This window comes from Arvicanthis niloticus, chromosome 22 (genome assembly GCF_011762505.2).
Source record: "Arvicanthis niloticus isolate mArvNil1 chromosome 22, mArvNil1.pat.X, whole genome shotgun sequence".
Taxonomy (NCBI): Eukaryota; Metazoa; Chordata; class Mammalia; order Rodentia; family Muridae; genus Arvicanthis; species Arvicanthis niloticus.
Genome location: NC_133429.1, coordinates 38,443,351 through 38,467,956, shown reverse-complemented (window position 1 = coordinate 38,467,956; position 24,606 = coordinate 38,443,351). Strand labels below are relative to the sequence as shown.

General features: G+C 41.6%; 1 long non-coding RNA gene across 1 annotated transcript in view; it reads right to left on the bottom strand.

Moving 5' to 3' along the window:
- LOC143436206 (uncharacterized) overlaps positions 1 to 24,606 on the bottom strand; it is a 102,366-nt gene that overhangs the window by 1,253 nt on the left and 76,507 nt on the right. The window contains exons 4-7 of the long non-coding RNA XR_013106373.1: positions 14,263 to 16,545; positions 11,642 to 11,765; positions 3,573 to 3,684; positions 3,087 to 3,160 (exon numbers count right to left, since the gene is read on the bottom strand). This is a non-coding gene — a long non-coding RNA (uncharacterized LOC143436206). The remainder of the gene's footprint in view (positions 1 to 3,086; positions 3,161 to 3,572; positions 3,685 to 11,641; positions 11,766 to 14,262; positions 16,546 to 24,606) is intronic.

Genomic DNA, 24,606 nt, shown 5'->3' with positions numbered 1-24,606 from the left:
CTTAAGACCTCTAAAGCTAAGGTTCTTTTATATGAACCCTACTTTTCAGGAGCCAGCTAAAGAGTGAGCAGAAGGAGCGGTGTGAAGAAACAAGAAAAACAGTAAGACAGACCAAGCAGTGAGTCACAACATCTTGGTTTTCAGCGCCTGTGATCACCTGGAACCTCCCGGGCCATGCCCAAGAGAAAGAAGAGGGCTAAAGAAGCGAAAGCCAAGGAGAAGGAGCTAGAGAGAGCTGAAAGGTCGTCTGCTGAATCTTCTCCTCAACTATCCTGAGTCCAAGCCTCAGAAGGCCTGTGCAAAGAAGATAGAGGAGGCACCAGACAGGACAAAGACAGGCTGGTGCTGACAAAGAGGGAAGCAACTTAACAGCCTATGGGATGCCAATCCAGACCAAGCACAGGAAACCCAGGGTGTTGGAAGGCTCAAAGGATTATTGAGAACTGCTTCTGGTGACTGACTGTACAGTTTGAAATCATATATGTTGAAATATATATTTAATAATACACATAAAAATTTTGTTTTATGTTTTTAAAAAAACTTGCTTTGTTAGCACAGAGAACCCTTTATTGTTTGGGGGGGAAGGGAAGACCATCTGTCTCTAAAACATCTCCCAGTCTGCACTGAGGTGTGGGCAGGGGGGGGGGGTGGGAGGGGGAGAAACACCCTTCCCTACGAGTTTTGATAGGGTTCCTCTCAGTTGTGGAGAATTAAAAATGTTCGACTTTAATGTACTTTGCACATCTTCCGTAGTGAACATGTATTATCTCATAATCAGAAAAACAATCCAAAACATCTTCCTTCACAAGAAATTACTTTTCTAGCTGATAAAAGACACTCAGAAAACATATACATGCTTAAGAAAAGAAGGGGTGAGAAGAGCCAATATACACTTGTCCAGTCTCCCTTTGTACGCCTCTGCCTTGCCTGTCCATTCTGCCTTATAGTAAAACACACTCGGCATGTGTGGGAGCCCTTAGCACAGCACACTATTTTACTGCTGCAAAACCTACTTGGGGCTAATTCTTTCATAAAACACCACTGCGGGTTATGCGGAGAATAAGGGGATCACAATGTTAAGGGACAGTAGAAAGTCCTCTGGAACACCAAATGCCCCTCGTCCACAGTTACCAAGCAAGCCACAGGTCCTCTTTCTACACGTTGTTTGAGAGGGTGTAAAATGCCAGGTCCCTTTATTTCAGCAGTTGAGCGGCCAGAAGAGAATTCTTGCTTCCCTTGTTTTTATTTTATGGTCCTTCTGAGTCCCCAGGATGTGCAGCTGAAAAATCAATGCCAGATGGCTCCATAGGAGACACGTCTAACCGTTCCCTGTAGTTCTCAATCTTTCCAAGCCTGCAGTGGGGCACTCGGGCTGCTGCGTCCAGTGGTTAATTCGAACGTTTGTTTGATGCCCACAGTGCTTAAGTGCTGAGTCAAGTTTGTTTTATGTGTGTTTTCTCATGAAATTATCTCCACAGTTATGCATGGTAGGCACTGGTCTTGTGTCAAGAGACATGCTGTACACATCGCTGCTGGGTGGAAATAAATTTCCCTCAACCCAGCATCCTGGATACAGCAGAGCCAGAGTATGACATGAGATTTCAAAGCCAATACTTGAAAAACAATTCTGATGCCTTTAAAGAAAGCCCCGGTACCAAGAAACAATGGCCTAACAGTAGTTCATCCATGAAATCTAGGACACATCAGATAGGACAATAAGGGTTCCACAGGAAACTAAAATCTACCCAAAATGATGTAAACAGTAGCTTATTTATTTCAAAGATGGTGACAGAGAGCTAAGGGTATTCTCCATGCAAAGGGGGGCTATGAATTCGCTAAGCACTGTGGGTATCAGTGCACCACTATGGTGCTCCCTCCCTCTCCCTCTCCTCTCCTTCCCCTCCCCTCCCCCTCTCTCCTTCCTCTTCCTTTCCCCCCTCCCCTTCCCTCTTCCCTTTCTCTCCTTCTCCTCCTCTCCTCCCCCTCTCTCCCTTTCCCCCTCCCCATTCTCTCCCTCCCTCTCTCTCTGGATCTCTTTCTGTCTCTCTCCCCCCTCTCTCCTCTTCCTTGCCACTTCCCAGTCTCTGTCATCTTACATGGAATAATCAGCATACCTGGCCATCACTAGCTGGATACACCCAGTTCTATTATCAATGCTCAGAGGGGCTAAACATGTGCTAAACGGGCACACGCCATGTTCTATGCTTATCATAATATTACTCCACTGTCAATCTAAGCAACTGCTCATAACACAATAGGCTACAAATACTGACTGCCGTGCTTCTGGATTGTACTCGGACCTCTCATTGCTAAGTTATAGGTGGATCCTGAACGAGGAGATGGGAGGAGAGGTCTCCGCCCTTATCCCTTACCCTGCCTGGATCCCCTTGCTGTGTAGACTTTTTCTTTTTTTTTTTTTTCCTTTTTTGTTTAGTGGCCTTTTCTGGAACCCCTGTTCCCTGGCAGAGGGAATTCACACATTACTTCTTATATTACTACAGTTGCTTCTTTGACTCTACAGTTTAATTACAAGATATTTGCCAAAGGTAATATTTTATTTTAACGTGTTGCTTTTGGTTTTATAGTCAGGTGACGAGAGCACCAGAGGCAAGTGTGCACACACAGCCCGTGCCACGGGCTTTGCTTGGGGATAGTGCATGGTCTGGAAGGCCCAACTTCCTTTGCACTTTCTGAGTTGGTCTCAACGTGGACTTGCTTTACTTTCATTTTTTTCAAAAGAGATTAACCTTCAGGGCAAGGGCCTATTGAGAAAGTCATTGTCTGGGTGTCACTGCTCTTGGCTAGATATGACAATTTTGTTGATTTATGCTGGCCTTCATTTAAGCAAACCCAATATAGTTGGCTATCAATAATTGTTTAATGTTCCAGAAAATTCCCTCGTGCTGGCTAGTTTAAAGCCAAAGAGTATCTTTTTTTTTTCCCCTAATCAGGTATGAAAATATTTTAGCAATAGTTGCCCCTTTCTTGTGAAAAAAAGGAAAAAAGAAATAAATTTCACAAAATATTTTCAAAGAAGTTTGTAGGTTATCTTATAGCCTGCAGCTTGGATCAAGTTGCCTACATACCAGAGCGCCGGTGACAGTGGGGGCAGCATCGCTGGGCATTCTGAAAGCTCTGTCTCACATTCATGTTGGTACGCCTGAGATACAATATTAATTAGACTGTCAATTCCAAACCTCACAGAATATTCGGTAAGATTGCACAGAAGCATGGGTCCTTTGCACGTGGGTTATGGTCATGTAGTCTTGTGGGACTCCTAACAGTGGGAGTAGGGGGTATCTCTGACTCTTTTGCATGTTCTTAGGACCCTTTTCTTCCTGCTGGGTTGCCTCATCCGGTCTTGATATGAGGGCATGTGCCTAGTCTTATTGTAACTTGTTATGCACTGTTCGGTTGATATCCCTGGGAGGCCTGCTCTTTTCTGAAAGGAAACAGAGGAAGAATGGATCTGGAGGAGGGGTGTTGGGAGGAGTGGAGGGAAGAGAACCTATGGTTGGGATGTAATGTATGAGAGAAAAACAAATAAAAAATAAAATAGACTTTTTTCATACCGTATATCCTGATTATGGTTTCTCTTCTCCCAGCTCCTTCCAAGTTCTCTCCAACTCCCCTCTCATCATGATCCAGCTTCTTCCTGTCTCTTGTTAGAAAAAGAACAGGTACCTAAGGAATGATAAAATAAGATAAAACAAAACAAAACAAACAAACAAAAAAAACAACACAAAAAGCCAGAGTAGGACGAAACAATCAAAAGGCAAAGAGCCAAGGAGAAAGCACAAGAAACACATTGGAAACACACACATACACACACATACACATACATACACACATACATACACACATACATACACACACATACACATATACACACACATACGCACACATATACACATATGCACACACATAAACACACAGAGGAATCTCATAAAAACAGCAACTCAAGAATCATAATACATAAGTGAAGGACCTGTAGAGTTTAAAAAAAAAAAAAAATCTCCTAACCCAACATTATGAGACAAAGAAGCTCCAAAAATTCACTCTGAATCAACATCATTTTTAACTACCAGCAATTGGGATTAGAAAAAAAATGGAACAATTTTTAAAAATTGGTCAAGACATTTATGCAAACAATAACAAATGCCAGTTCTTACTGAAATACACACATCCCAGAATAATTTAGTCACAGTGTCCGAGGACAGGTCCTGATGCCAGGAGCCTGAGCACAGACCTAGCACACAGACCTAGAATTACAAAGAATGCATTTATTGGAGGTTCATTGTTGGAAATCTGGTCCGGGGAGTCGAGACCAGTTGGATCACTGCATTTTGCAACAGAGAGATAAGCCAGTAGTTTGATCAAAGTAAAAGTGATTCAGTCCTAGTCGGAATGTACCTGGACTGTCTTAATCTAAGGGCCAGGCACACAGTGGGTGCCAGGACATAGTTGCAAAGCTTCATGTACACGCCACCATCATCCTTCTTGATGTTTATGGTTTGATGAAACACTGTGGGGTGGGGGGGGCGGTCACGGAAGGAAGTTATGACTCCAGGTGAATGTCATCATGTGATGCCGAGTCTGTATGACATAAAATGAAACAAAATCGAGGCCCCCACAGCAGAGGATGCAGATCTTGGGAGAATGAGAAAAGGAGACTAGAGAAGAAAGCAAAGATGTTGACGAGGAAAATAATCCGCTGGGAATAAATGTTAAACACTGGTTCACTTGATCGATAATTCTTGTAGCTATTCATACATAAATTCAAAAGTGACCTAAATAACTTCAAAAAAAGCATGTTGAAAGAGAATATTAGCCTTCCCTTTAATTTCTAAAAACCAACCACTTTGTGCACTCATGGACATTCACATTTGTGGAAACACTATAGTCTGGATCGTGTGGTTAAATACCCTGTCCTGAGCCCGTGGGCACAACCCACTTCCTGGGCTTCTGAAGCAGTTCCCACTAAGTAAGAATGTTGTCCAGAGCTCTGTGAGTTGTATCCTCCTTGATGGGACAGCTTTTCCACCGTGCTTTCCTGTAGACGCTACCCCTGAGTCTTTGATGTTACTACTACAACATTAGTACAGAATCGCTCGCAGAGCTCGGCTTGCCTGGGCTTGTAGGCACACCTTCCAAAATGTGTTTTCTGCCTTCTACTGACCTGTTTGGCAAGAAGTCTTTGCCCAACATTAAAGAATGTCTTTTATTAGAGATGACTCAGACTCCTGGGGCACAGGGAGGCAATCTCAGACCTTTGCAGAGTCTTGACTTTTTTTTCTTCACTTTGGATTATGGAAAGTCCTATTTTGTGAGGAGAGAGTTTACATATCTGGTTTTGTCTAATTGTTCCAGAGCTCATGCACTCTTTAGAATGATTCTAAGTTGGCCTACATAGGTTAAAAGTTAATTAATAACACCATAGGACAAAATTGGCACATGAGTTATTAAATCACCTTGTCTGTACCATTTTGTTTTGTTTGTTTGTTCATGGCAATCGCTTTTTCCAAATATTATCTGCCAGACAACTAAATTACTTAGGACCTTGTAAATAGAGTTCTGACAGAGGTCTAGCAATCAGAGAAATCTATATCTACCAATACAAAGAAAACTTTTGGGGGAATTTTTATGGACATAGTCTCCATTTCATTAATGAGAAAAATCACGGAGTTTCTCACAAGAACAATCTCTATATCAACCTGAACAATCTCATTTATTTTTACTACTGATCTATAAGCATTCTCAGCATGACACTTATCCTCCATATGTAGGAGAGAGGAAAACTCAGACATGACCGCAAAGAGATATTCAGGGCAGGTACTGAAGTGGGAGTGGTGTTTTTCTAAACTCGGCGTTTTTCTGTCCGTTTTGTGACTTGGCGTCCCTTCTGTTAGCACTGAAGCAGATGGATCTGTATTCAGTGTCCTTCTGGCCTGTTTCCCCCTCCTCTTCCCTTATAACATTCTAATGGCGTTCAGCGATGCTCTTCCTATAATCCTGAGCAGCGCCCAGGGTCCCAAATGCCACTTCCCACCTCCCACATGGAAACTCTATTTCTACAGGTCAAGCTCTTAGATTTCCACTGTGCCCGAAGGAGCCAGTCCAGAAGAGTTCCTGTGACTACTCCATGGGTCTCCTCACGCATCCTACCTGTTAATGTCAGCTCCATCCAGGAATCTGAGAGGCTGCAGGCTAACAAAGCAAATCTTGGGCTCAAATCATTTAGGACCAGTTCTATGAAGCCAAGTGTGATGGTGACCCCACCTAATACACCTAAGTGTAGGTATCTCGAGTGACAAAGGACCAGGTAGGCTACATGTGTCTAAAGTATCTCATTTAGAATAGTATGGAACAGAACCTCAAGGGCAGCATTATCTACCTCTTAGATCCAAAAGCTGTCGTCTCAGAATACAACCAAACTATCATGGAACAAGTAACTTTGTCTTCCTATTTCAAAGAAAACACACACACACACACACATACACACACACACACAATCAACTACTTTGTACTATTAAGAAAATTATTTCTGTGGTTCAATACTCAGGGAGCACCTGAATGTCATAATAAATTTATAAAGTCTACCAGGTCTCCTGGGATTTGGGGAGGGAAGATGCACTGTACTTACAGAAAACTGGGAAGTCACTTTTAGAAAAAATCTGTAAATAGTATAAGACAAACCACCTCAATATTTTTGTAAGGAGTTACCAGAAAAAAAAATACAGTAAATACTTTTAAGATAGATACTGGGGCTGGAGAGATAGCTCAGTGGTTAAGGGCACTGACTGCTCTTCCAAAGTTCTGAGTTCAATTCCCAGCAACCACATGGTGGCTCACAACCTTTGGTACTAGAATCTGATGCCCTCTTCTGGTGTATCTGAAGACAGCCACAGTGTACTCACATATATACAATAAATAAATCTTTAATAAAAAACAAAACAAAACTGCCGGGCAGTGGTGGCACACACCTTTAATCCCAGCATTTGGGAGGCAGAGGCAGGCGGATTTCTGAGTTCGAGGCCAGCCTGGTCTACAGAGTGAGTTCTAGGATGGCCAGGGCTATACAGAGAAACCCTGTCTCAAAAAACAAAACAAAACAAAACAACAACAACAAAAAAGAAAGAAAAAGAAAAGAAAAAGAAAAACAAAACAAAACAAAAAAATGTTGAGATGATTCTTGTTTAAATTTTTCAAAATAAAGTGGGAGTATTTCTGTAATTCAGAATAAAAGCTGGATATCTAAATTGTTTGATTTTTAAGCTTCAGTTAAAGATTTTTGGAGCCTATCTTCATGAACTAAATCCGAAGTAAGTCCAGCAGGAGGGCAGATTATTTGGTAAAGACACAGGTGTCTGAATGGAGGTTTCTGCTTTCTTAGAGTAGTATGAACTGGACTAACTGATTCATTAATGACTCTGAACAAAACTCTGTGATGTCTTCTGTTTATCACAAAATACATCTGAGTATTACTGTGTGTGTTTATTACAGATTATTTTTATTAGTCAGCTTTTCATGGTGAAATCACAGGCAAGCTACCTACAAACAAGGGGAAACTGATTTAGCTCACAGTTTTAGAGATTTGAAAGTCATCACTGGGCAGCTGCACTGGGTTGGGCTCTGATGGAGAAGATACGTGACGGTATATTGTAGTATGGGGAAAGATGGGGAGAAGGGAAGGGAGTGAGAAGTAGGCAGGGGTAGGGAGGAGAGAAAGAGAATAATAGGAAGAGGAAGGAAAGACAGAGGAGGAGGAAAAAGATGGGGAGGGGAGAGAGACTACATTACCAGATGGGGGAGAAAAAAAGGAGATGGATATTAAGTTCCATTAACTTCTCACAGTCTCAGCACCCCTGAGGGCACACTACTCAAGTCCTAGAACCTCTCACTAGGTCCTACCTCCCAAACGAACACTACCTCCCAGCAGACAACCTTGGGGACCACTACTCTAATCAAAGCGGACCCCGGGAGACACACATAATCACAGGATAGCACTAATCCACAGTGAATCCTTTTAAGCTTACACGATGTTATTTACCACTCTTACAAAGTCTTAGCCACTAAATTCCCACGTGTAATCTTTCATTCTGAGGTATACACATAGACGTATCTAACAGAAATTGCCAATAGAGAACAAGGCCAGATATTTGTATACCTCCATTTGAGAAAACAGAAGACAGGCGTGAGGAGAATCAGAACATGCCGCTCTGAGAGTTGTCACCTTAGCATACTGGTTATTTTGAGCTGAGATTAGATTGAGAAATGGTACATCTAGGAAGGGCTTTCTTCTTTTCTTTATTACTTTTTGTTTGTTTGTTTGTTTGTTTTGTTTTTCGAGACAGGGTTTCTCTGTGTAGTCCTGGCTGTCCTGGAACTCACTCTGTAGACCAGGCTGGCCTCGAACTCAGAAATCCGCCTGCCTCTGCCTCCCAAGTCTTTATTACTTTAAACAAGTGTATACATTTCCCAAAGGAAAGGTGACCTTCTTGTACCAGCAAGAGAAGAGCAAGGACCATGTGTTTATGCCAAGACGTGTCATTCAGGGGTTGGATAGATGCCTCCCAGGGTGGTTAAGAGCACTTGCTGAGCAATCCCAGCCAAAGTTTGGATGCCAGCACCCATGTAATAAGTTGCTTGTCCTAAACGTGTGTGTGCGTGCACGTGTTCCCACACACACTCACATACATGTGTATAAACACACACTACATACATATACATACACATACACACATCAAACACACATATCCACATGTACACACATACACACAAGCACACACACCACACATACACATGCACATACATTCACTCACACATACAGACATATACACACATACATACAACACCACACATACACACACTCATACATATACATACATGCACGTATACACACATACACATGCACACACATACACACATGCACATGCATAAAAAACACACTACATTCATATACACACACCACACACACTCACATATACATACACACATATATACACATATACTCTCAAGTATACAAACACACATATATATACATACATACACACCACACATATACACATACATATATATACACACATATACACATGTACACACACATACATACTCTCATATACATACACACCATAAAAATACATACACACACATACTCACACACACACACATTCATAAACACACACACATATACACACTCATATATACCCACACTCATACATACACACACATTAAAAAAGATGAGTTTGTGCAAGCATCCTTTCCTGCCGTAACCCTGATCTTCCATTACTTCCCCCATGTCTGTTCCCCTTTCCCAGGGTTTTTCATTCACAGCCAAGTCCCTCCCTTTGCCTTCCATGTCTATTGCTCTGTACTGTAGCAAGATCTGTGGCTAAGACTGTGAATTATTCTCAAACCCACAGGAATTCTCACTTCTTCCTACAAAGTACACTGGGTCCTATAAAAATAGTAATAGCAAATAAATCTTTCCCTTTTTTTCTCTGTTAATTTATTTCTTTTGTCAGTTTGCCTCCCAGGGTGTAGCCACTGGACTTGGGGAGGCAGTGAGTGCCTCTGCTATAAACACCAGAGGTTTCTATGTGAGCGGTCGGGTTATTTCAGGGGGAAAACATTCAAACCGGAACATTATTAAATCATATTTCCGTGCTCATGAAATTCTTTCCTGACTGCTATGTTGGCTTGTAAATAGAACTACGTCAAGCCATTTTAAAGAGGGCCATTTTGTTGCACAATTGAAAGGTCCGTTTGGTTTTAGCCGTAACTAGATCAAGCTTAAAAACTGTTACCGGAATTTCATGTTCCCATCCTTCTCACTAGAGCTACCCTGCCTTTCTCCTTGTCTAGTCTCCCTCTGCCAACCTCTTCCTCGTGGTGTCAGCACCACCAAACCCTTATCTCTGTGTCGAGACCCTAGAGGAGAAAATCAATTCTGTTTTACCATGGTTCCTATTTGAGTCTCATTAAGGCCACATAGAACTATTAAGTCCACTGTCTTGTCTATCAGGAAATTGGTGTGTTGACAAAGGGGACGGTGGGCGGCTAAATCTAGGTCACTTGCCATTCCCTGACACGGAGGGTGAGTCACCTCCACCAAACCAACATGGGCTGACAATAATGGAAATGGAAGACTGGTTTCTCAAATGAAAGTGAAAAATCTCCTGGAGGAACAATATCAAAAATTGCTAAACATGTGGTATGTGGCCGGCATCTTCCCACACATAACCTAACCCCACACACCTCTTACCATCTAAAGCATATCCTGTTTTCACCAGCCCCTCAAATCCTGCTGGGGTATATGTGTATGTATGTATATGTACGTCTGTGTATGTATATGTGTGTATATGTGTGCATATGTATGTATATATATATATATATATATATATATGTACATGTGTGTATATGTATGTGTATGTATGTATATATATGTATATATATGCACATGTGTGTATGTATAAGTAAATATCATAACCCAGAGCATCTCTGTTATTGTAATTTCCTGTCTTATATCATCATCACATAACTGGGGAAAATCAAAAGGATTCCGCAACAGATTATAGATATTCTGACTCAACCCATGTAATTTAGGTTAAAAAAATAAAGGAGATGACTCCAGTTCTAAGTCGCTATCTTGATCAAAGCAGCAGCATCCATTGTTCCCTTAAGGAGCCCTCAGCCTTCCTTCCTGAAACTCCCTGCCTTCAGGACACCAGAGCCAACAGAGAGAGACTGAGTCAGAGAGAAAGAGAGAGGCTGAGTCAGAGAGAGAGAGAGAGGGGGGCTTCTGAGTTCTCAGTAGGTCTGAGTGTGAGCTTCAATTACCTGATCTCTTGAGGCCCAGGTGAACTTCTGGATAACCCCATGTCCATCTGATCAACTCATGACTTGAAATATCTAGAGTTGTGGTTAGGGTTGGTTGGGGGGTTGTTTGTTTATTTGTTTGGTTTTTGTTTTGCTTTCTTTTTTCTCTCTTTTTTTCCTTTTTTTATTGGATATTTTATTTACATTGCAGATGTGATCCCCTCTCCCCATTTCCCCCCACCCAGGAATCCTCTATATCATCCCCCCTCTGCCTGCTTCTATGAAGATGTGCCCCCACCCACCTGCCCACCCCCACCTCCCCGACCTCAAATTCCCCCACACTGGGGCATCCAGCCTTCACTGGACCAAGGACTTCCTCTCCCACCTATGCTCAACAAGGCCATCCTCCTCTACATATACAGATGGAGCCATGGGTCCCTCCCTGTGTGCTCCCAGGCTGGTCGTTTAGATCCTGGGAGCTCTGGTTGGTTGGTATTGTTACTCTCCTTCTTTTTTCTTTTAACGTAAACACCCTTGACAAAGCCAGAAATATGTAATAAGCCAACAGTGTGACAATCCTAAGAACTGGATTGTAGGGGTTTTTTCATGGTTTTTGGTGTCTAGTAGAAATATTAGCAAGGTATGCCCCAAGGAGGAAGTCAGGTGAGTCATGAGTGGGTCAAGTAGAGAAATCATAACTTAATAAAAGCCTCTGTTATCATGATATAGCTGATCAGCTAATTTAAAGGAGAGATGAAGAAAAGAATTAAAGACATATGTTAGATATTTCTAATGTAAATCACTTAAAGGAATATGTGCTCACTGAAGTTTGTAACCAGGCCAGTTCCTTTCTCCCCATTACCACATTGAAGAGTCCAGAATAATTTTCTTCCGTCTCCCATATATGATGCAGCATTTCTGATTTCAATGACTGATTTTTGTAAATTCTGTGGAAAATCGAAAGATTATTACAAATTAAGTACAAATTCTTACGTGGATATTTTTATAGGCATACACTCATTGTCACAGTGCTGAGTTTCATAAACACAATTTGAAGGGTGTGGTATAGTTTGACACAAGCCCTCAGACCCTCACTTTCTTCCTCTTCCCCCTCCTCTTCTTCTTCTACTTCCTCCCCTTCCTTCTTTTTCTCCCCTCCTCTTCTTCCTCCCCCTCCTCTTCTTCCTCCCCCTCCTCTTCTTCCTCCCCCTCCTTCTCTTCTTCCCCCTACTCTTCCTCTTCTTCTCCTCCTCCTTTTCCTCCCCCCTTCTTCCTATACTCATAGAAATGCCACACCCTTTCCCTATCTGGTTCACTTCCACTTTCTTGTATCCATATAAAACCCAGGACTGACAAATGAGATTTGTCACTGAGACCAGCGCACGCTCCTCAGTGTGGGCCATCTCTGGTTACATCTAATTCCTAGCAAATAGCATCCTTCTTTACAGGTGAACAAAGCTCAGTGTGTGTGCCTCACTTACCCACGCACGTGCTGATGGACACCCTGAAGTGGTTTAGCTAGGGCACGTGGTAGTTCTATCTTTACTTTCCTGAAAAATCATCATACTGATTTTAGTGGAGGCCAAGATACCTTACATTCTCACCAGAAGAATAAGAAGGATTCTTATCTCCCCACATCATAGCCAGAATTTGCGATTATTTTTTTCTTATGCTATTCATTCTGACAAGGATGAGACAGAATTTCAATGTAGTTTTAACTTATATTTTCTTGATGAATAAGGATGTTGATTTTTTTTTTTTTTTTTTTTTTGTTTTTTCGAGACAGGTTTTCTCTGTGTAGCCCTGGCTGTCCTGGAACTCACTCTGTAGACCAGGCTGGCCTCGAACTCAGAAATTAGCCTGCCTCTGCCTCCCAAGTTTAAAGGCGTGCGCCACCACCGCCCGGTGATGTTGATATTTTTCGTGTACATATTTGGCATTTGTATTTCTTATTGCTTCATTTATTTCCTTGTTCTGTTGTTGTTTGAGACAAGATTTCTCTGTGTAACCCTGGCTGTCCTAGAACTAGCTCTGTAAAGTAGGCTGGCCTCGAACTCACAGAGATCCACCTGCCTCTGCCTCCCAGGTGCTGGGATTAAAGGCGTGCGCCACCACTGCCTGGCTGCATCTTTTAGAAGTCGCAGACAGCCTAAGGAGGTCCAGATTCACCTCAGTTTCTAAGTTCTGCTCAATGGCCTGCTCGGGTTGAGGAGAATTACATTTCAATTTCTCAGTGAAGCACTTTGTCCAGTTCCTTTGGAAAACACTTTGATAGCCTTTTCTCTCCCAATGCTGTTAGTAATAGCTTATTTCCTTGAAGCAGAATTGTCTCTGCAAAAATGAGTTAGGAAAGCCCAGAAAGATGGCTCAGTAGGTAAAGGTGCCTGCTGCCAAGTCTGACAACATGGGTTCAGTGTCTGAGACCCACATTGTAGAAGCAGAGAACCAATTCTCACAAGTTGTCTTCTGACCTCCAAATATGTACACACATACACACACCCATACCATATACATGCATATACATATATACACATATACATAATTATAAATATATGTATGCACACATATATACACATAAATATACATACACAGACATTTAATATTCTATTTTTTTCTTGTTTTTTTTTTCAAGACAGGGTTTCTCTGTGTAGCCCTGGCTGTCCTGGAACTCACTTTGTAAACCAGGCTGGCCTCGAACTCAGAAATCCACCTGCCTCTGCCTCCCAAGTGCTGGGATTAAAGGCGTGCGCCACCACCGCCCGGCGACATTTAATATTCTAAATGAGTTTGGAGTTGCTTTATCTCACCTTTAAATTATTTTTAAGCTTGGGGTAATATGGGGTTATTAAGGAAAAACATTATTTAATATGATTTACTAAATATTATTTATGAAAACATTATTTAGTGTAATTTAACTAAACAAGAAGTGTCGTTCTGTGGCTGAGAGTTACATATTCTTTTTTTTCTAAAGATTTATTTATTTATTTAATGTATGTGTACGGTATACTGTGGTTCTCTTCAGACACACCAGAAGAGGGCATCAGATCTCCTTACAGATGGTTGTGAGCCGCCATGTGGTTGCTGGGAATTGAACTCAGGACCTCTGGAAGAGCAGTCAGTGCTTTTAACCTCCAAGCCATCTCTCTAGTCCCCGAGAGTTACATTTTCTTACAACAGTTCTTTGACTAATTATTAATAGAGACCATACTGACATCATGTTCTTTTGTAAAATAGCCTTTCTCGTGCATTCTATAAATGAATATATTTGATTATTACTTTAACTTTTTTCCCATTGGAGCATCATTTCAGGTATTAAATGAGAAGCCGGGTTGGCATAAATGACAATGACCTGTAGACACAAAATAGTTTTTGGTGCTATACTGGACAAATTTGAGAAGCCATAGAAATGTTACCTGGAACAAACAAGGAGAAAGAAACACCCACCTCTGCTCCATCACTGGGAGGCAGAGTGGAAACAGGAATCAGCAATACCCAATACGTGAGGTTGGGAAGGCCGAGTGACTAACTCATCTACAGCAGAGTCTATGCAGCTTCACAGTTTGATTCTCCGGCCGTTACTTTCCATTAAATTGCCTGCCATGGTGGTCTTCCTTGTGATGGATAGGAATGACTCTTGCAACTGATCAATCATCATTAAGCTGATCAGAAGAATTGGGATGCTCTTCCATAGCATCGGCCACCCTTGCTGAGACTTCCTTTGCCACACTTCCTTGCTCAGACTGGCTTTCCAAATTCCCGAAGACACGTAACCGTTAGATGATTGGGATGCTAGCGCTAAATAATCTTTCCCTAGATTTACCAAACCCAGCACATCTGATCCTTATAACATCAAGGAAGTCCCACCCATTCTCCCTGTGTACATTAACTAATATAACACATGTAAGTATGGCCTTGTCAACGTGTTCCTGTGCGTATGCACATGCATGTGTTTGTAGCATGGGGAAGCGGGGCATACAGGCCAGAGGTGGATATCAGGCGTGTTCCTTGGTGCTGTCTAGTGTTTTTTTTTTTTTAAGTTTTTATTTATTATATGTAAGTACACTGCAGCTGTCTTCAGACACCCCATAAGATGGCATCAGATCTCATTACAGGATGGTTGTGAGCCACCATGTGGTTCCTGGGATTTGAACTCATGACCTCCAGAAGTGCAGCCAATGTTCTTAACCGCTGAGCCATCTCGCCAGCCCCGAGCTGTCTAGTTTGTAAGACAGAGTCAAATCGGCTGGGCTGTCTGGCCCACAAGCTCTACAGATCCACCCGTCTTTGTTCCTTCAAATCTGATGCATGGGCTTCAACCTCTTCACAACTGCCCTGGTGTTTGCTGCTGTTTATGCTTGCTTAAGTCCAGCGATTTCCTAGCTTTGTGTTTCAGTCTTAGACCAGAAGTCCATCTGTGTCCAGGTCCGTCTTGTTCCACATTTCTCCTTTTTTTCTTCTCTCCTTTTGTAAATCATTTAAGAAGTCACTGGCTTCCCACTATGAGGGACACAGTTAAAACGAGTGGGATCCAAGCATTTTTCTCATCTATTACATTTCAGTGCCTTTGAGAAAACAAACCTGAAGTTGGAAGAATTAAACATCCATATTATTAACTCAAAATTAACATGTACCGAGTGCTTCCTATGCGTTATGCGTTGCTTGGAACCAATTGAATCGTTGAGAGCAATTTACAGGCTGAAAACACTAACAGGGAGTGTTATTATTTTAAGAGAAAACTCAAAAACTACGCAGAACATAGATCTCCAAATGGCCTAAGTCCAAGACTCAAAATCAAAGCTTCAAAACGTGGGCTAGGGTTGTATTTCAGTGAGAGAACACTTGCCTGGAATTTATGAGGCCTTTGGTTTGATCTTCATTACAGCATTAATTAATTAAAAATAATGAGTCAAAGTCCGCAGTTAAAAGGAGTCCATCCCTATCATCTACCTCTTTTGAAATATTTTAATTACATTTTCTTTCATTTTCTTTTATTGGGGGCGGGAGAGTCAGAGGACAGTCTGAGGGAGTTGGTGTTCTCTCCTTTTACAAGGAGGGTCCCAGGGTTCAAACTCTGTTGTCAGTTGCTGGGCAGCAGAACGTTTGCCCACAGTGTCAGCCGTCCAACCCCTATCCTCTGCCTCTGTGCCCAGCTTTTCAGGGTAAAGAGACCCAGAGGGGAGGGCTTTCCTAATTTGTTAAGCAGTTTCTATGCGTTTAGTGTCTAGCAAAAGTTCTCATAACTGTTTTTAGAAAAGACAGTTCTAAAACTTTTTTTTCCCTCTTAAGAGAAATGGATTGTCAGATAAACATTGCAAAAAAAAAAAAATGTCTAAAATGTAGGCAGAGACGGTCTTGTGGCCATTTCATTGTACCTCTCCTGGCTTCTGCTTTAGATGGTTAACTCTCCTGTGTGGCTAAGGCACACAGAGTAAGCCCTGCTTCTGAGGCATTAGACCCTCCTACTTTGGGTTCTTAGCCTCACTAATAAAAGAATTTAGAAGTGGACTTAGAAGGAAGAACAAGGAGAGTCTGAGAGAAAAACAACAAGGCGGGCATGCTGTCAGTCTTGGTGACTGCAGAGATGAGAAAGACGGAGAAGAAAGGTTCAGCGAGGGAGGCGAGCAAGCAGCCCTGTGCTGCAAGGGCCCGGGGAGCCTCAGAGAAGGGGCTGGGAGCCTCACAGAAAGGTCGAGAAAGCTGAAGCATGCTTCAGCTTTTGGCCAGCATCTGAAAGAAAAACATACAAAGAAAATTTTAAATTTTATTATTTAAATTTAAATTAAGTAAAAAAAAAAAATACTTGGGAAGCAGAGGCAGGCAGATGTCAAGAGTTCGAGGCCAGCCTGTTCCACAGTGAGTTCCAGGACAACCAGGGCTACACAGGGAAGGAAACTCGTCTCAGAAAACAATTAGACTTCCTCAGAAAAGAGGGCGGACTTGGCAGTGTATTCAGAAGGGAAGCTCTGTGAGGCTGCACTGAGGGAGGGGTTCTGATAAGAACACTATCTCATTAAGAGGTAATTGTTCCATCCGGCTCCTCCCCAACTCCTCCGCGGGTCTTCAGTCGAGTCAGATTTCAGGTGATTAACATGCCAACTAGATTAACTCTGATGGCAGAGACAGCAGTATGTAATGTTCTAATCTTTAAAGCAGATCAGAATATCTTGTCTCTGCTCCAGGGAAGGTGTTTGTTTGTTGGTTGGTTGGTTTTTTGTTTTGTTTTGTTTTGTTTTTTAAACCAAGAGACCTAAAAAGGGGCAGTTGTGATGTTTCGTCCTTCTAGTGTCACTAAGGCAATGGGAGAGGGTACAAAGCCTACCTCGGGGGGTGGGTGTTGGAGATGTCCATCATCCCTAGACAATCCTAGATAACGGCAGCAACAACAACCACTTTTTATTCAGTCTTGAAAATCATTGCGCAAGCTGAAATTATGGCCGCTGACTTCACTTTGCCAACAAGAGACCCAGGCTAAGTGCCTGGACTGAGCAACGTTGCAGGGATTTCTTCTCTTCCTCCCACCCTTCTATGTCAACCAGCAGATTGCCTTTCTCACATTTTGTTTTGTTTGTTGTTTTGGAACACATAATAATTATACATATTTATGGGGTACACAGTGGTGTTTGATACACACACATACATATATATATACACACATACAATATATATATATATATATATATATATATATATATATATATATATATAATGTAATTCTCAAATCAGGGTGATAAATTAAAACTTAAAACATCCGCCCAGCCATGGTGGCACACGCCTTTAGTCCCAGCACTTGGGAGGCAGAGGCAAGTGGATCTGTATGAGTTCAAGGTCAGCCTGGTCTACAGAGCAAGTTCCAGGCCAGCCAGGGCTACACGAGGAAATCCTGTCTAGAAAAACCAAAAAGGAAAAAAGAACACACACAAAAAAAGAGCCCCACGAACACAACTTTAAACATCCAACAACCCAACAGTGGTTTGACTTGAATGTCAGGGAGTTACTAGGCTCAAGATTCTTTTGTTTTTTTTCTGAGCAGCTGGGGCTATAGCAAGATTTCCTGTGCCCACCCATCCCTAACTTCGGGTCTAGTCAATAGAAGAATCAGTTGGTAAATGTTGCCTGTAAGGTTGGAATCTATACTGTTTTAAATCAATGGAATAGTATCAAGTGCAGAACTCCAACATACATGTTAACATTCCATACCCACTCATCTTCAAGGGAACGTTACCAACGCAAGCATAGGTATGGAGTGCTGTCCCGCTCGACTGCTGCTTTTCAAACATACCTCAAAATAACTTGCAGCAACCATATACCAGGAGGATAAAAGAAGCCACAGGAGGAAAACAGAGACAGAAAGTTTTTTTTTTTTTTTTAAAATGTCAGCTCCACTCAGCTATGATAATTGGCTTTAACTTTGCTCTGGGCTATTGGCTATAAATGGTGATTGGGTCCATCAATTTAAATTTTTTTGGATAAAACCTCCTCTGTGACGATTAAACAACAGGTATAATTATATATAAAGTACAATTAAACAAGTAACAACTATTGACAGCAAATAAGTAACATACGAATAACCCAGAATTGATAAGGAAAGACCCCTCTATCCCTTTTAAGGTATAGTTTTCAAAAGTTAAGTCAGACTCTAAGGTAAACATAAGTTTAACACATGTGTGAGATTGTTTCTAACATGTGGCAGATTCAGAGAGCGGTTAAGGAGCTGGGAGCTTGCAGGAAATCCAGCAAGGACAGGAGGCTGAGATTACTGGGCTAATGACAAATAAGCCAGCGTGTGCAGCCCCTGCTCCCAGAAGCCACCACCATCTTCCTCTGACAAAGCCTTGCTGACTGACTTACCCAGCTGGGTCTTTAATTGTAGTTGAAAACTAAATACCTTCCTTACACAATCCTTGGGTGGTCTTTACTACTGGTTAGTCCTAATGCCTCCCATCCTGGGCTTCTGTTTCTGGCCTTCTCTGACTAGTTGTTTTTGTTTTGGGGGGTTTGAGGGCTTGTTTTGTTGACATGTTTACCCATCACTTTGTCCACAGGATCCAAGGATCTAAATCAGTCCATGGAACAACATGAATTCTCTAATTCGACAAGTGTTTTTGTTTAAGACATTAAAAGACCAGTGTCTTTTAGTTCTGGCTGTGATGTTTCATGAAGCATAGTTCTAATTGTTCTGTTTCCTGTGTTTCCTGGTCCCATTCTGCACAAACCCATGGAACTAAAGAAACACTGGAGATGCAGCCTGACAGTTGGACATGCTTTGGTAAGGATTCCTGGAAAATGTTGGGAATACCTTCATCAGCTTTATTTGGGATAACCCGGTAGCTCTCACTAGCCTTAGGGAATGGGGAAACTATGGGATCCTTGGAGCTAGCACATAACTGATGGATTTTTCAAACACCATCTTCTCTATGATTATGTATTGCCTTTTCCATTTACATATTCCTTTCTCATTTATTATTTATTTGTTTGTTTATCATTTGTTTGCTTTTCCTTTCCATCAAGGTACAGGATGGTAAGATTAAACCACGTTTTTTCTTTTCTTTTTTTCTTTTTTTCTTTTTTTTTTTTTTTTTTTTTTTTGGTTTTTTTTGAGACAGGGTTTCTCTGTGTAGCCCTGGCTGTCCTGGGACTCACTCTGTAGACCAGGCTGGCCTTGAACTGAAAAATTCGACTGCCTCTGCCTCCCAAGCGCTGGGATTAAAGGCGTGCGCCACCACCGCCCGGCAATAAGATTAAACTACTTTTATAGCTACTCATTTTATATAACCTTTAATATAAATCACTTAAAATGAGCCATTGGAATGGCTCACTGGGTAAAGCAGACCTGATCTCAATGCTTCAAAACCATGTAAAGATGGAAGAAGAGATCCAGAAAGTTGTCACATGTGTGTGCGTGCACACACACACACACATGCACATATACACATTTACAGACACATGCATACACACACATGCATGCACAGTCACCTACACATATATATGTATGTACACATAAATATGTACATGCACACATACATACAAACTTACCTACACACACACACACACACACTAAAGTTTCAAAAAGAAGTGTTCTTAAACGAAACTATAATCTAAATTTGAAACCCTTTCTCAGTGTCCAAATAAAAACCCTAAAACAATACTAGAATCATCCTGTTACACAAGTTTCTGTTTGAATATTTGATTACTCTTGAATGATGGTTTTTTTTTTTTTTTTTCAAGAAATGGAATTACATATCAAAACTTTGAATTCTGGGGTTAGACCTAGGATTTCATCCCTCCTCCTCTGACCTCTCCTAGCCTAGTAACTAAGCCCAGGCTCGGTTTGCTCATCTGTAATGTGGGCTCATAGAGTCATCAGTAACACTTAAAAATGAAGTGCCCTAGACTCCTAGCTCAGTACATGGGAGCTACAAAGAACACCATCTTATCTCTCCTTGCTTCATCATGCAAACTATTTAAATAGCCCCTCTCCCCCTCCCTCCCTCTGTCTCCCTGTCTCTCTTATTCTGAAAGTCTTATGTAGCCCAGGCTATCCTCAGACTTCCTTTGTAGCTGAGGATGACCTTTACCTTCTGATTCTTCTGTCTCTTCCTCCCAAATGCTGGGCTTTCTGGTACGAACTACCATGCCTATTTAATGTGGTGCTGGGAATCGAACCCTAGGCTTCTTGAATGACAGATGCTCTACCAACTGAGCTAAATAACTACCTCTAAAAGCCATCTCTTGACAGAGACTTTCCTTGCTTGTCCGTTTTACCCCAGATATCCCTATGAGAGTTGTCCAGTTGTCTACTTGTTTGTTTGATGGAACTTTCTTGGTTTCTAGTTCCGTATTTTGTCCATGGGACTTGGAAGCACCAAACAGCAGGGGCAATGGCACGAATACTGTAATTACCACAGTCCGCCCAGAACCTAGCCCAATGCCTAGTACATAGGCGACATTAGTAAGAATTTGATAATGAATGAGCCTCACATAGAACGCCAGTGTCTCCGTATCACAGGTGTGGGAGTATCACGGGAAGACGGGGAGTGACACAGGAAGTATGGACACCACTCTCTCTTTTCCTTCAGATGTGCCATTGTAGAGAATATGATTTCTGACTGCCCAAGTGCTAGTAACTTTTCTTGTGTCGTGTGCCAAAAAGTACATTTTCAGGATTATTTCTGAGTACCATACAGTTAGTGGATCTTGCAATGTAAAACTTTCTACTTTGTATCACATACTTAATAGAAATGAAACCAATTTGAATAATGTATGAGAACATTTAAATATAACAGATTTATAATGAACCATTTTTTTAACCGCTTACTGTTTTTCTTCCCAAAGTAATAGATTACAGATGTGTAACACCCTCGTTTTTAACCCAGCACTTACATGTCCCTCTCCGAGTTTCATAAAACTCAACCCAAGACTTCAGCAAACTCAAAGACATTGCATCAACTTAGAAAGCCCTTGTGTGCGCATTTGAAATTCACACCCTGGATAACGTTCCGGGTGTGGTGCTGCTGGAGCTTAGTTTTGCAAAACATATACTTAGTCAAATGATGTCCAAAGAATTACTTCATAAATCCACAAGTCCGATAACATCAGCCCTCTCTATCCATTCTTACTCAGGCTCCTGGGAATTCCAGCTTACATTATCAGAATAAAGTGAAATAAACGATCTGTGCTAATTATCCCTGCCCTAATGAGAAATGTTTGTGTTATGTCTACGTCGTAATTATTTTAAGTAGCCAAGCTCAGAGGCCCAGGCTCAACCTTAAGGAGTTAAGGCTTAAACACATTGCTTTGAGTTCTGGACTGAGACACTGAATTCACGATGAGAAACTCAGCGGGTGCTCTTCTGAAGCAGACATATGTGAGAGTAAGGCATAAGTAGTCAAACAGATAAAAACCTAAGTGCGCCAACTTTCCTCTTTCTCTTCCATAGGATCTGTTCTACTAAGATACATGGAAGACACTGGTTCTACCGTTGTTTCATTTAGTTTCTTTTTCACGATTGACATGGTTTTTCATCTTAAACGTTAAAATGAAGAGCCAGATAGAAATAACTAATAACAGTGGAACATGAAATCATTTCAAAGATAAGATCTGCCTCATAAATTATGTGTAACTTGCAATAACATATAATACAGAGGTTTTATGTGAACGTGTTACAATCTAGAGTCATTTGAGAAGAGGAGACCTCAATTCAGAAAACGCCCCCATCAGATCGGTCTGTGGGTAAGTCTGTAGAGCATTTTCTTGATTGATGATTGAGGAGAGAAGGCCCAGACCATTGTGGGTGGGGACACCCCTGGGATAGTGGTCCAAGTTGCTGTAAAAAAGCAGGACAAGCATTAAGGAGCACTCACCCATGGCCTCTACATCAGCTCCTGTATCTAGGTTTCTGCCTTGGGTTCCTGCCTTGACTTCCCTCAGTGATAGAATGTAACTCTAAAGTTATAAGATGAAATTCCCCCTTTCTCTACAAATTGCTTCCGATCATGGTGTTTTATCACGACAATAGAAATCCTAACTAAAAGAACAGATTATTCTGAAAAAGCTTTAAGTGGGAACTTTAAGGCTTGGGGGTTGGAATCATATGGGGGAATCTGTTGATAAAGTTTCAAAAGGATACAAAGCCTGGTTTTAAAATCTCCAATTAAAGCTTTTTATTTTTTCTTTCTGAATAATATGTATTACATTTTATACAAGTTATGCCAGGACCAGGAATGGGTTACAGCTTGTTGATTATTGGCCAAAGGGGGTCCCACAGACTCCTAAAACATCACAGATGACTGTCAATGCTAATGGTGAGACCGTGATGCTAAAGACACCATTGACTTACATCAACAAACATGGGTAAATTGACTTGGTGCTCAACTAGAAGCTTCCTCCCTACTGACTGACTAGTGTTCATAGTGCTGAAAAGTACTTTATACGCTACCAAAAGATGAACGCAACCATCGATCTCGTTCTGCTACAAAATCTATGGACTACAATACTGACCTGATTGGAAGGTATACCGACTGAAACAATGATGGCACAAATATCACACGAGTAACCAAAAGTAACACTTTTGGATTGGATTTAAGGCCCATTCTATGAGCTAGCACCTACACCGAGCATTGTGTGGGTGTCAGCTAATGAGTCCATGAAGCCGAGATGAGATCTAAAACTCGGGGGGGGTGGGGGTGGGGAAACCTATTGCAATTATTCTGCTAAAGCAATTAAATCATTCCTAATGATTATATTTCTATACCCCATTGATCAGTGCATTATTGAACACTCTCCCCCAACTCCCATTAGAGAAGTCTCTTCTTGCAGTAGATACTAATTAACACAGAAACCAGTGACTGAGCAATGTACAGAGAATGACAGACTTTGGAATATTCAGCCCTAACTGGGATGGATGTTTTCATTACACCATTCTCCTCAGGGCTCAGGGATCTGTGCAGCAGAGAAGGCAGAGAGATGGTAAGAGCTGGAGGTGGGGGAATGACTCCAAAGAAACAGCATGTTGCAGACACAGTGGGGGTGATACACAAGTGAACTCACAGAGGCTGTGGCATCATGCACAAGGCCTATACAAGTGCAAGCCAGACGACACCCCAGCATGGAGATGGGGAAGTGGGCACAAAGCCACACCTCCAACTAAGAAGCTATTTGCAATTTATAGATGTCCAGAGGGAAAGATTTCAGTTTTCTTCAATGAAGTAACAGCAGGTATATGTACTGGCTGGTTCTGTGTGTCAACTTGACACAAGCTGGAGTTACAACAGAGAAAGGAGCCTCCCTTGAGGAAATGCCTCCATGAGATCCAGCTGTAAGACATTTTCTCAATTAGTGATCAAGGGTGGGAGGGCCCATTGTGGGTGGTGCCATTCCCTGGGCTGGTGGTCCTGGGTTCTATAAGAAAGCAAGCTGAGCAAGCCAGGGGAAGCTTGAGTTCCAGTCCTGACTTCCTTTAGTGATGAACAGCAATGTGGAAGTGTAAGCTGAATAAACCCTTTCCTCCCCAACTTGCTTTTTGGTCATGATGTTTGTGCAGGAATAGAAACCCTGATCAAGACAGTGTATTAACTAACTCTCAGGTAGGCACATGTTTGGGAATATTTGGATAAGGCAAAACATTCCATGCTTTTCTTTTCATTTTCTTTTTTCTTTTCTCTTTGTTATTTATTTATTTATTTATTAAAGAGAGAAAAGAACTGTGAAGCACAGCGATCCAGGAGCAAAGGTATGAGGGAAAAGAATATGGTCAAGACAATATATATATATATATATATATATATATATATATATATATATATATATATATATCAAGACAGGGTTTCTCTGTGTAGCCCAGGCTGTCCTAGAACTCACTCTGTAGACCAGGCTGGCCTCGAACTCAGAAATCTGCCTGCCTCTGCCTCCCAAGTGCTGGGATTAAAGGCATGCGCCACCACCACCCGGCTATGAGTACTTTTTAAAATAAACATTTTTTTAAAGAATAGAAAGATGCATTTCCTGGGTAATAAACATTAGTCACCAGTGGCCTTGCCTTAGAAGAACTGCATCTGAGGAAGGAAATCATGTACTGGATATAAAAGCAACACCCTCCCAAAGTCCATCCTGAATCATCTGCTTCCTCAGATTGATCTACATTATGAAACACACGGAGAACTCGATGCATCTCGAAACCTCCAGATGGACAGAACCAAGGGATGTGGACTCTAAGCTATAGTCTGTTGTTAGCAAGAAACGTATCCTTAGTCTACAGATCTTAGAGGTTTTAACTATACTTTGAAGAAATGC